This window comes from Triticum aestivum, chromosome 2A (genome assembly GCF_018294505.1).
Source record: "Triticum aestivum cultivar Chinese Spring chromosome 2A, IWGSC CS RefSeq v2.1, whole genome shotgun sequence".
NCBI lineage: Eukaryota > Viridiplantae > Streptophyta > Magnoliopsida > Poales > Poaceae > Triticum > Triticum aestivum.
Window position 1 is genome coordinate 766,162,443 of NC_057797.1, and position 8,821 is coordinate 766,171,263.

The following is an 8,821-nucleotide window of genomic DNA, read 5'->3' on the forward strand; positions in this document are numbered from 1 at the left end:
CTCGCATGTTTGGACAACCGATGCATGACACAACACTTTGGTATTTCAGTTAAGTTTAGATGATGGAGAACGAACAGAATGTGTTTGCATGGCAGCCCTTTCCGAACCATCCTAAGACAACTGCATGTAATAGTTTGTTCTGAGTTACCTGGTTCATAAACAACATTGTACCTGAACTTGTGGTTATCCTTCCATGTCACCATGAATGTTTGACGCCCAATTCCCACGAGCGTCTCAAATATCTCCAGCTGACCCATCTTATGCAAATCATCTTGCAGGATGTAGAAATTAGCAGGTGTGAATACTTTGGCGGCATGCTCCTCAAGGGCCTTATATTCAGTAACCGACGGTGGTTCCTTCTGGAATGCCTCGCAGTCATCGTACGCCTCGTTCTCACGCAGGCGAACTATACAGTTCTCATAATGCACCACCAAATTAACAATTGTCATACCGTAGTCCAGGTGAAGGTGAAGGCAGGAGTTGAGGCTTTCACTCCTCTGGTTACTTCGCATACCAAGGAAAAAAACCCTTGGAAAGATATGAAGCTGCCCAAAGTCTCCTCTTCCTGTACATCCTGTCAAGCCACTCTTCGGTTCTATCCGTCTTCCACTTATCATAGAAAGCTTTCCATCTCTGCTCAAAGTTCGCTTGAGAGGTGGCATAGTACAGGAGCGATCTGAACTCATCCAGTGACTTGTAATGCAGGTGCCTTTGCATATTTTTCTCGATATGCCAGGAGCAAAGACGATGGAAAACATCTGAAAGGACAGTCCGAATAGCCCGGATCATTGCAGCGTCACTGTCTGTGATTATTGACTTTGGCTTCACCTGACAGTTTGCCTTCATAAATGTCTGCAGCAGCCACACGTATGTCCCTTCCGTCTCGTCAGCAATGATGGCACAACCAAACACTGTGGTGCAACGGTGGTCGTTAACTCCGACAAAGGGGACGAACGGCATACCGTATGTGTTCATCTTATACGTGCTATCAAACACGACCACATCTCCGTAGTCCTGATAGTCCCTCCGCGACTGTGCATCGCACCAGAACATACTCTTCAATCGCCCTTCCTTGTCACGCACATACTCCAAAAAAAACTCAGGGTCCTTCTCCTTCCTGCTCCTCATAATGCCAACTGCCGTCTCTGCATCTCCCTTTGCAATGAGCTTTGTTTTTTCTCTGCAACAAAGATTGTAAATGTCCCTCCTGATAAGCCCGCACTTATCGTACGAACCGTATCTGCTGATGAAGTTGTCCATTATAATATGCTTTCTTATCCCGGCCGCTTCCATCGCCAATATCTCCGCCCTCTGGCCATCTCCAATCCGTCTGTGTGACCACAAAAAACAAACCTCGTCGGGCCGAGCCATCGCGTGGTTGTGATCATCCACGAATGATGTGACGAACCAAACGCCACGTTCTCTGTCCAGCTTCACCACCATATGTGCACCGCAGTCGCAACGAGTCTCCGGTCTAAGCCTGCGCTTGCGGCCCTCCATGGTTATGAACTTGCTCTGCCTTCTCCCTGCCCTGGAGCAAAGAAACCACCGGTACCGTATCATTTCCGAAGCACCTCGTTTCACCTTCTGTTTTCTGATACTAAACCCGTGCTCTCTGGCGTGATTGTTGTAGAATATGTATGCATCCCCTTGCGACCGAAAGGTCATAGCCATGACCTTCCAATGTGTCTCAATCATCTCTCCCTCATCGTGATCAAGTACAAGACCATGTGACTCATCCTACAACATTCATTTGAAAATATATATATGTCAATTACTATCATTTAAATCATACTATTGATCGACGTACATCTAACAACTAACCTGGCTCAAGTTATCTGCAAATGATTCCTGCCAACTATGTTGCACATTGTCAACATCCACATCTTCCTGTAAATTTGTACACAAAGATATATAGTTAGCCATGCCATACTTTGCAAATTCAAAAATAAAAACAAAATATACGCCACTTACGTTGTCGCTATTTGCGCCATGTTCATTATTATCAAAATCCTCCGGAGGTAAGATATCATATGACGAGACGGAATCGTTGTCGCTGTTGTCATCATCTTCGTTCAAATTATCGTTATCGGTCTTAGTCACCTTATCAGTACCATTCTCGTCCCTCCCGAATGCGGATTCTTCGTCCATGTCAACACGCCAAACTCACAGAACTGCAAACATCGTGTGTTAGGTTTAGTACAATGCATCATGCCCAAAGCAACGCTAGTTCTGTAAATCATGCCCTAGTCCGTAGAGGAGGCGCTGCGGCGGGAGGTTTTGATGAACCCTAAATCCTAAATCAGTACATGCATGAACTAGCCCTCACTTCTATCCATCATGCCCGCCCCATGCCCGCTAGGTTTAGATGGCAAACCTTGGCCCGCGGTGTAGACGTCGCCGGCGTTCGATGACAGTGCTGCGGAGGCGGCGTCAGACGTCGGGCCCTTCACGTCCCCGGCGTAGGACGACGACAGTGAGATGCAGCGACGGACGACGTTGTGACGGCGAGGGCGGTGTCGGACGGGGTTCGGGCGGCGAGGGCGGTGTCAGACGTTGGGACGGCGAGGGCGGCGACGGGCGACGTTGGGATGGCGAGGGTGGCCTCGGACGGGGTTCGGACGGCGGCGATCCGCGGCGGCGGCGATCGGCCACTTTGGAACTACCGTGATCAGCGGGCGGGCGACCAGATGGGCGGGCGAGAAGATGGGGGCGGGCCTAGATCGTGGGTAGTTTTTGCGGGCCTAGATCGTGGGAAGTTTTCAAGAATATAATCATGAGGCTGCAAAAATTGCGGGTACTGAACGTGACTTTTGGTTTGACTTGGCATGTCAATTTCTTAGAACCTATTGGTGTCAAGCATATACGTCACCTTACTTACAGGATCGGCAAATCACACGGTCTAATTTTACCAAGGACCTTTAAAAAACTTCACCACATTCAGACACTTGATTTTGGTAATTGCAAACGTCTTTCGCTCTCCAAAGGTGAAGTTGGAATTAATTTGGTTAGCTTGCGGCATGTAGGGAATGCCAGCATTTTGAAGTTGGTGAACATTGCCAGGTCGAGATCACTCCAAGAGTTAGGACCATACTTCACATTAAGTAAGGAAGGAGGTTACAACACAAAACATCTGAGGGATCTAAACAAGCTTCATGGCCGTCTGCGCATTAGAGGTGTTGAAAATGTTAAAAGCAACGAGGAAGCTCTTGAAGCCAAGCTAGCTGATAAGGAGCGACTCACAGAGCTAGAACTATGCTGGGATTGTGATCAGGAGAGCTGCAATCCAGAAGTTGAAGTAGAGGTACTTGAGGGTCTATGCCCTCCGAAGGATCTTGAAAAACTGGAACTCGGCGGGTACAATGGAGCGAGATACCCTAATTGGATGGTTGGTAGGCAGAACGGTGGCTTAAAGTACCTGCAAGAACTTAAGCTCTGGAAATGCAGCTTGGAGCCTGCTCCCATTTTTGAGGTCTTCACTCTACTTAGTGTCCTCTCCCTTTCGGCATGCATCTGGGTGACCTTACCAGATAACATGGTGCGCCTGAAATCACTTGAGGAACTGTCCATTGAATTGTGTCAGAATATCCAGTCTCTTCCAGCCCTGCCCCACTCACTCAGGAAACTGTCCATCAAATATTGTAAGAATATTCGGTCTCTTCCAGTACTGCCCCAGTCCCTTGAGGAGTTGTCCATCGATTATTGCCCGAATATTCAGTCTCTTCCAGCGCTGCCCCAGGCCCTCACGAAACTGTCCGTCATTGATTGCCCGAATATCCAGTCTCTTCCAGAACTGCCCTGGTCCCTTGAGGAGTTTGAACTCAAGCGCTGCAATGAGGTGCTCACGAGATCTGTGGAACAATTGCAGATCCAAACTGGCAAAAGATTCATCACATTCAGAAGAAAAAAAATGGACCTAGTAACTGCATGAGAGATTGAGAGGTACACCATGTAGATCCTCATGATGGTTACTTCTCCCACTGTGTATTCTGGAAAATCTCGCTATGTAGGTTCCATAAGTAAGATCCATTACTAGTTCTGCTTATGCATCTTAAATTCCTTGGCTTAACCTGCCAAAAAACCAGGTGTGCAGTTTGATGACAATGTTTCCAGCATCTGAACACACCATGGGTCGTCTAGGCGCATGTGCTTGGTTCTTTGATACCGCCTTATCTGGGACTGAAGGGTGCTGTCTACCGATCCTGTCATACAGCAAGAACGGTGCAGAATGCCATGTCCGGAGTCGATGAACACCGAAACTACCCGTTTCCTATTGTTTGCGAAATCGTTGAATGTTAACTGCTGTATTAATGTATTCCCCATGGATTTTAAAATTATGGGACGATGAACAATAGTTTGATGTATTGTAATATCTTGGAGTGCTGAACCCTGAATTGACTAGTTCCCTTTGGTTTGTAATAGTGTGGAATGATGAACGCTGAATTTATACATTTCCTGAAGTTTGTGGTAATTTCCAGTTATGATGTGAGCAAGCCTGATTCACAAAAAGGAAAAAATAGATGATGTGAGCATGCCTGAATTTGGTAAGCTTCTGCTGGTCGTTTGGGCACGAAGGAATGGCTGCATGTTGTGTCTGTCTCAACTCTCAAGAGATATGTTGGATGATTTGCAGTAGATGGTTGCTGGGAGTGATTTTCGTTACTGATTTTTACCTGAATATATGGTACACGATTGTCTCGCTGAAGTAAACCTGCGTGTCCATTCATCTTGTACAAGTGACCATATTGCCTGACACTGCTTACGCTTCTCGGCGCACAGCTACGTACCCGGGGCGCGGGATGTTGGGCGACAATTCAAACTCCCCTGCTTTGTCCCTAGATTTACAACCGAATTGGGGGATTCCTAACTGTCCAAGTCCAAATGGGAGAACCTATTGAATCCTGTGTCTCACCACTTTGAATTATCTCAATATGTCTGTTTGCATATCATCAGAATTTTTCAAGCTTACAGTAGCTTCTTTGTGGACCTATTGCAAGCACACTATTGTGAGCACTATACATCCAAGATCACGCAATGGTTCAGAGGACTTGCTGCCAAACCTCGCCGCGAAAACTGGCGCGGTTTGTCACAAAATCTCTGTGGAAGTGGCCAGAGCGCAGTGGCGTCTCACAGCCGACGCAGGTTCGAGCCTTGGCTGGAACTTTGTAGTCTCACATTCTCCTTCTTAATTAAAAAGCCATAGGGGCCTCTCCCCCTATTGGTCTAGTTTTTTTTTTTTTTTTTTGAAGTGGTCACAAGGGTAATGACCAGGTACGCACTACCTGAAGCAGTTCCATGAATGATCTTTTTTTGAGGCAGATCTCAATGTAGTTGCAACTTGCGCGTCCAGATTGATCAGTGAGTGCAGTGCTTTCGTAGTACATGTTAACTGTGCTCAGCAAAATAAAGGTAAGGATAAATAGTACTAGCAGGTGCTGAGAAGCAAAGACCTGTTTTGGATGAATAAATAAAATCATTTTTTTGTACTTACTGTACAGCCCTTTATTAGACCAGGATAGTTTCGCCATCATCTATCAGTGTAGAACAGTAGAAGCAAGGAATTCCTTCTTCTTTTTTTCAAAAAGAAGCAAAGAGATTTGGGGGATGCTATAAGCTAGCAGATGATTAAACCATTTGTTTTAGTTTATAGTGCTGCCAAATGAAATCTTGTTTTAGTTGTAGCATACGGGGACGGACTGAACAGAAATGAAACAAAAATGTACAGACATGATGGACAAAGGTGCATGGCCCTATAGCACCTAGAGATGTCCATGAGCAATGTTCTACAGTAAGTAGGTAGTATCATTAAGTGGGGAGTGGCTGTGACCCTCTCACATAATACTCCACACCAAACTCACCTCACCACCCCTGTCCTCACACGTACCCTAGAAAGTGACCAGTGGTACTAGTCGACAACACATGAGGCCAAGAGTGTAGTCTTAGCAATAGTAGTCTCTTGTCATCACATCAGGACATTTAGGTGAGGTCTAGTAACTGAAAACAACAACAAGGTGCCTGATTGATTCTGACTCCAGTACTCCATCCCACTGTTCTTCCAGCAATTTCTTTTCCCTTCCTAGCTACTAGGAGCTGCACAAAAACTGCAAGGAGGAAAAAGTTGCAGGATATCTTTGAGATTTTCTGTCTGTTTTTTTGTTTGCTTGTATGCTTGTCTGACTCTGGATGGGCTTCACTTGCAAGGCAGAGCAAGCAGTCCTCAGTGCCAGTTGGCCATTGTGGGATATGTGGTATGGTGCAAGTGAGTAGTGAGTATTGAGTAGAAGGACTTTGGTGGTGTTGCTTTTGATCTCCTCAAAGGAAAGGAAGCTGGTTGTACTTGCTTCAGCCTCACACCAGTACACTCCATTGCCTGCTGCTTCACAGCTCACACACATACTGTTAGAAGATACGAAGTTAAAGAAAAGTATAATTTTTGATCCTCTCTTTATGTTAATTTACATGAGAAAGTTGCCAATGTTGAAAGACAGGAAGAAAATTGGTGAGCATTATAAGTTGTGGAGTCTGTTCAGTTTGCCTGTAAACAAACCAGACAAAAACTGAATTATGAGCCTGGTTTCAGTATGCAGTTTAACAATAATCCAGTTTGTTTCCCCAGAATCTATGCATGTTGTCTGATATGCCTGGAACCTGGCGCGTGCATGCATTATGGTTCCAACACAAGTGACAAAGCATCATCAAAAGAGCCTTCTTCTTCTCTCTTTTGTTTGTTTATTATAAACGTGGCATCATATCATCTCACCTTGCTTTCCTATTAATTAACTAGCTACCAGCTCCTCCTACTTTACAAAAAGGGCATCAGCATGTATAGCATCTGCTTGCTTCCTGGATAGATCATTGCTAAGTACCGGGCTTTTGTCCTCTAATAAGTACACTTTCTGCTAATGCAAATCTAATCAAGTAATCATGCTTAGCAGAAGCAACAGGTGTTGGGATCATGTCTGCCTCAGCCTCTGCCTGAAACCATCACATCATTTTAATATTAAAATTGTTAGTAGTACATTATTTGGAGGAGAAGGAGGATAAGAGGTTGGCCATGGCTGCTGTTGACATTGATGGGGCCACCTGTTTGATGATGATTTTGCTGAAGAGAATTGAAAGGTGGCAACATCAGAGAGGGAAAGGTGGACGGAGGAGGCAGCAGGGAGACCAGAAAGCCCTGGCCCTCAAGGTGAGCACATGCATGCCTTGAATACCAGAAGACCTGCTTGCTTGTGGCATGAGTGCTAGTACCATTGATCACAACTAGCTTCTTTTTTTCCTGGCTAGTACTATCACTGAGATGTTTAGTTGGTGTGGGATGCCATCATCTTCTAGCTAAGGATAAAATAGGCTATGGCAATAATAAAATAGGGTTTGGCAAGAAGAAGGATGTACAATCTATATTTTTTGGATAAAATGATACTAATAATCTACTCTGGCAGTTCAATGAAAAATAGTAAGTAGGATCTGTGACATGACTAGTAAGTACTACTGCCCTGTTCTCAGCTGGAGACACGTACCACGGCCATTGAGATGTCATCATCTTGAGTGCCATCATCTTCAAGCTAAGAATAAAATAGGCTTTGGCAATGATCTCTGGTGCCAGTTGTAGAAAAGGAAAAAAAAAGTAAGTAGGATATGTGATATGCCTAGTAAGTACACTTGGCCTGATTCAGCTGGAAACACTTGCACTGAGATCTCTAGTTGGTGTGCCATCAACTTGTAATTAACAGGGACAAGGACCACCACTTGCCCCCTCCAAGAAACTACCTACACATTTCTTTCTACTGCTGAAAAAGGAAGATGCATGGGTTCTCCCCTGCCAGCCCAATAAAACAAGCATACTCGATCTCTTGGCAGAAACAAAAATTAAAAAAAGAAAAAGAAAGAAAGAAATGGGCAGCCATGTTGGAGTCAGTCTTGCTTGCTTGCAGATGACTCAAGGCCATGGGTGCCGATCGGTGCGAATGTTGATCACGGCCGTTTATCTGATGAATGTGCACTTATGATGCACCAAGTGGCAAGTCTGGCCGTCATTTCATTTTTATTCTACGCGTTTCTGCACGGCGTTCTGCCATGTTCCATCCATGCGCCTTGGTTCGAAGCTTGAACAAGGCTTTGCAATTTAGTCAGTCAGTCTCCTGTTGCTAGACCAGACCAGACCAGAAATGTCTGCCTGCCTGCCTGGTCCTGGTGACCGACTCTGGAGAGGAAGGGACTGCCCTAGCCTCCTGGGGCAGAGGCAGTGCAGTGCAGCGGTCGTGAGCAAGAATTACTCTACTTACTAGCAGTTGTCATACTTACCCGGGTTTAATTTTTTAGCCTGTTTCTTCTCTAGTTCAACTGACAACTTTCTCTTCCTCGTTGACCCAGTAGACTAGAGCAATGCCTTTTCATTTGCAGTGATTTTGCTGGAGACCATTAGTGGATGTATGGCTTCCTTACTGCGAGGAAATGTTGAAACAGTCTGTTGTTGCAATTATGAAGAATTCACTCTGTGAGCCGGTATAAATCCCCCACCTCATTTGCCTTACACAAAGATCATACTTATAACATACTCCTACTTCCCTACAAAAGGATCATAGTATAACATAAAACGAAATGTTGAAACAGCCTGTTGTTGCAATTTGCAGCCAACTTCCAAACTGCTCATTCAGAATCACTACATTTGCAGCCAGCTTCCGACTGCTCATTCTGAATCTCTACATTCTTGCATGCCTGAAGAGATCGGTAAGCTAGTCGACCCGAGGCCGACCAATGTCCGGAGCCAAAACCTGAAGTTGATCTGCATGGTGGTCAGCCGTTGCGTCGAACCGCACCG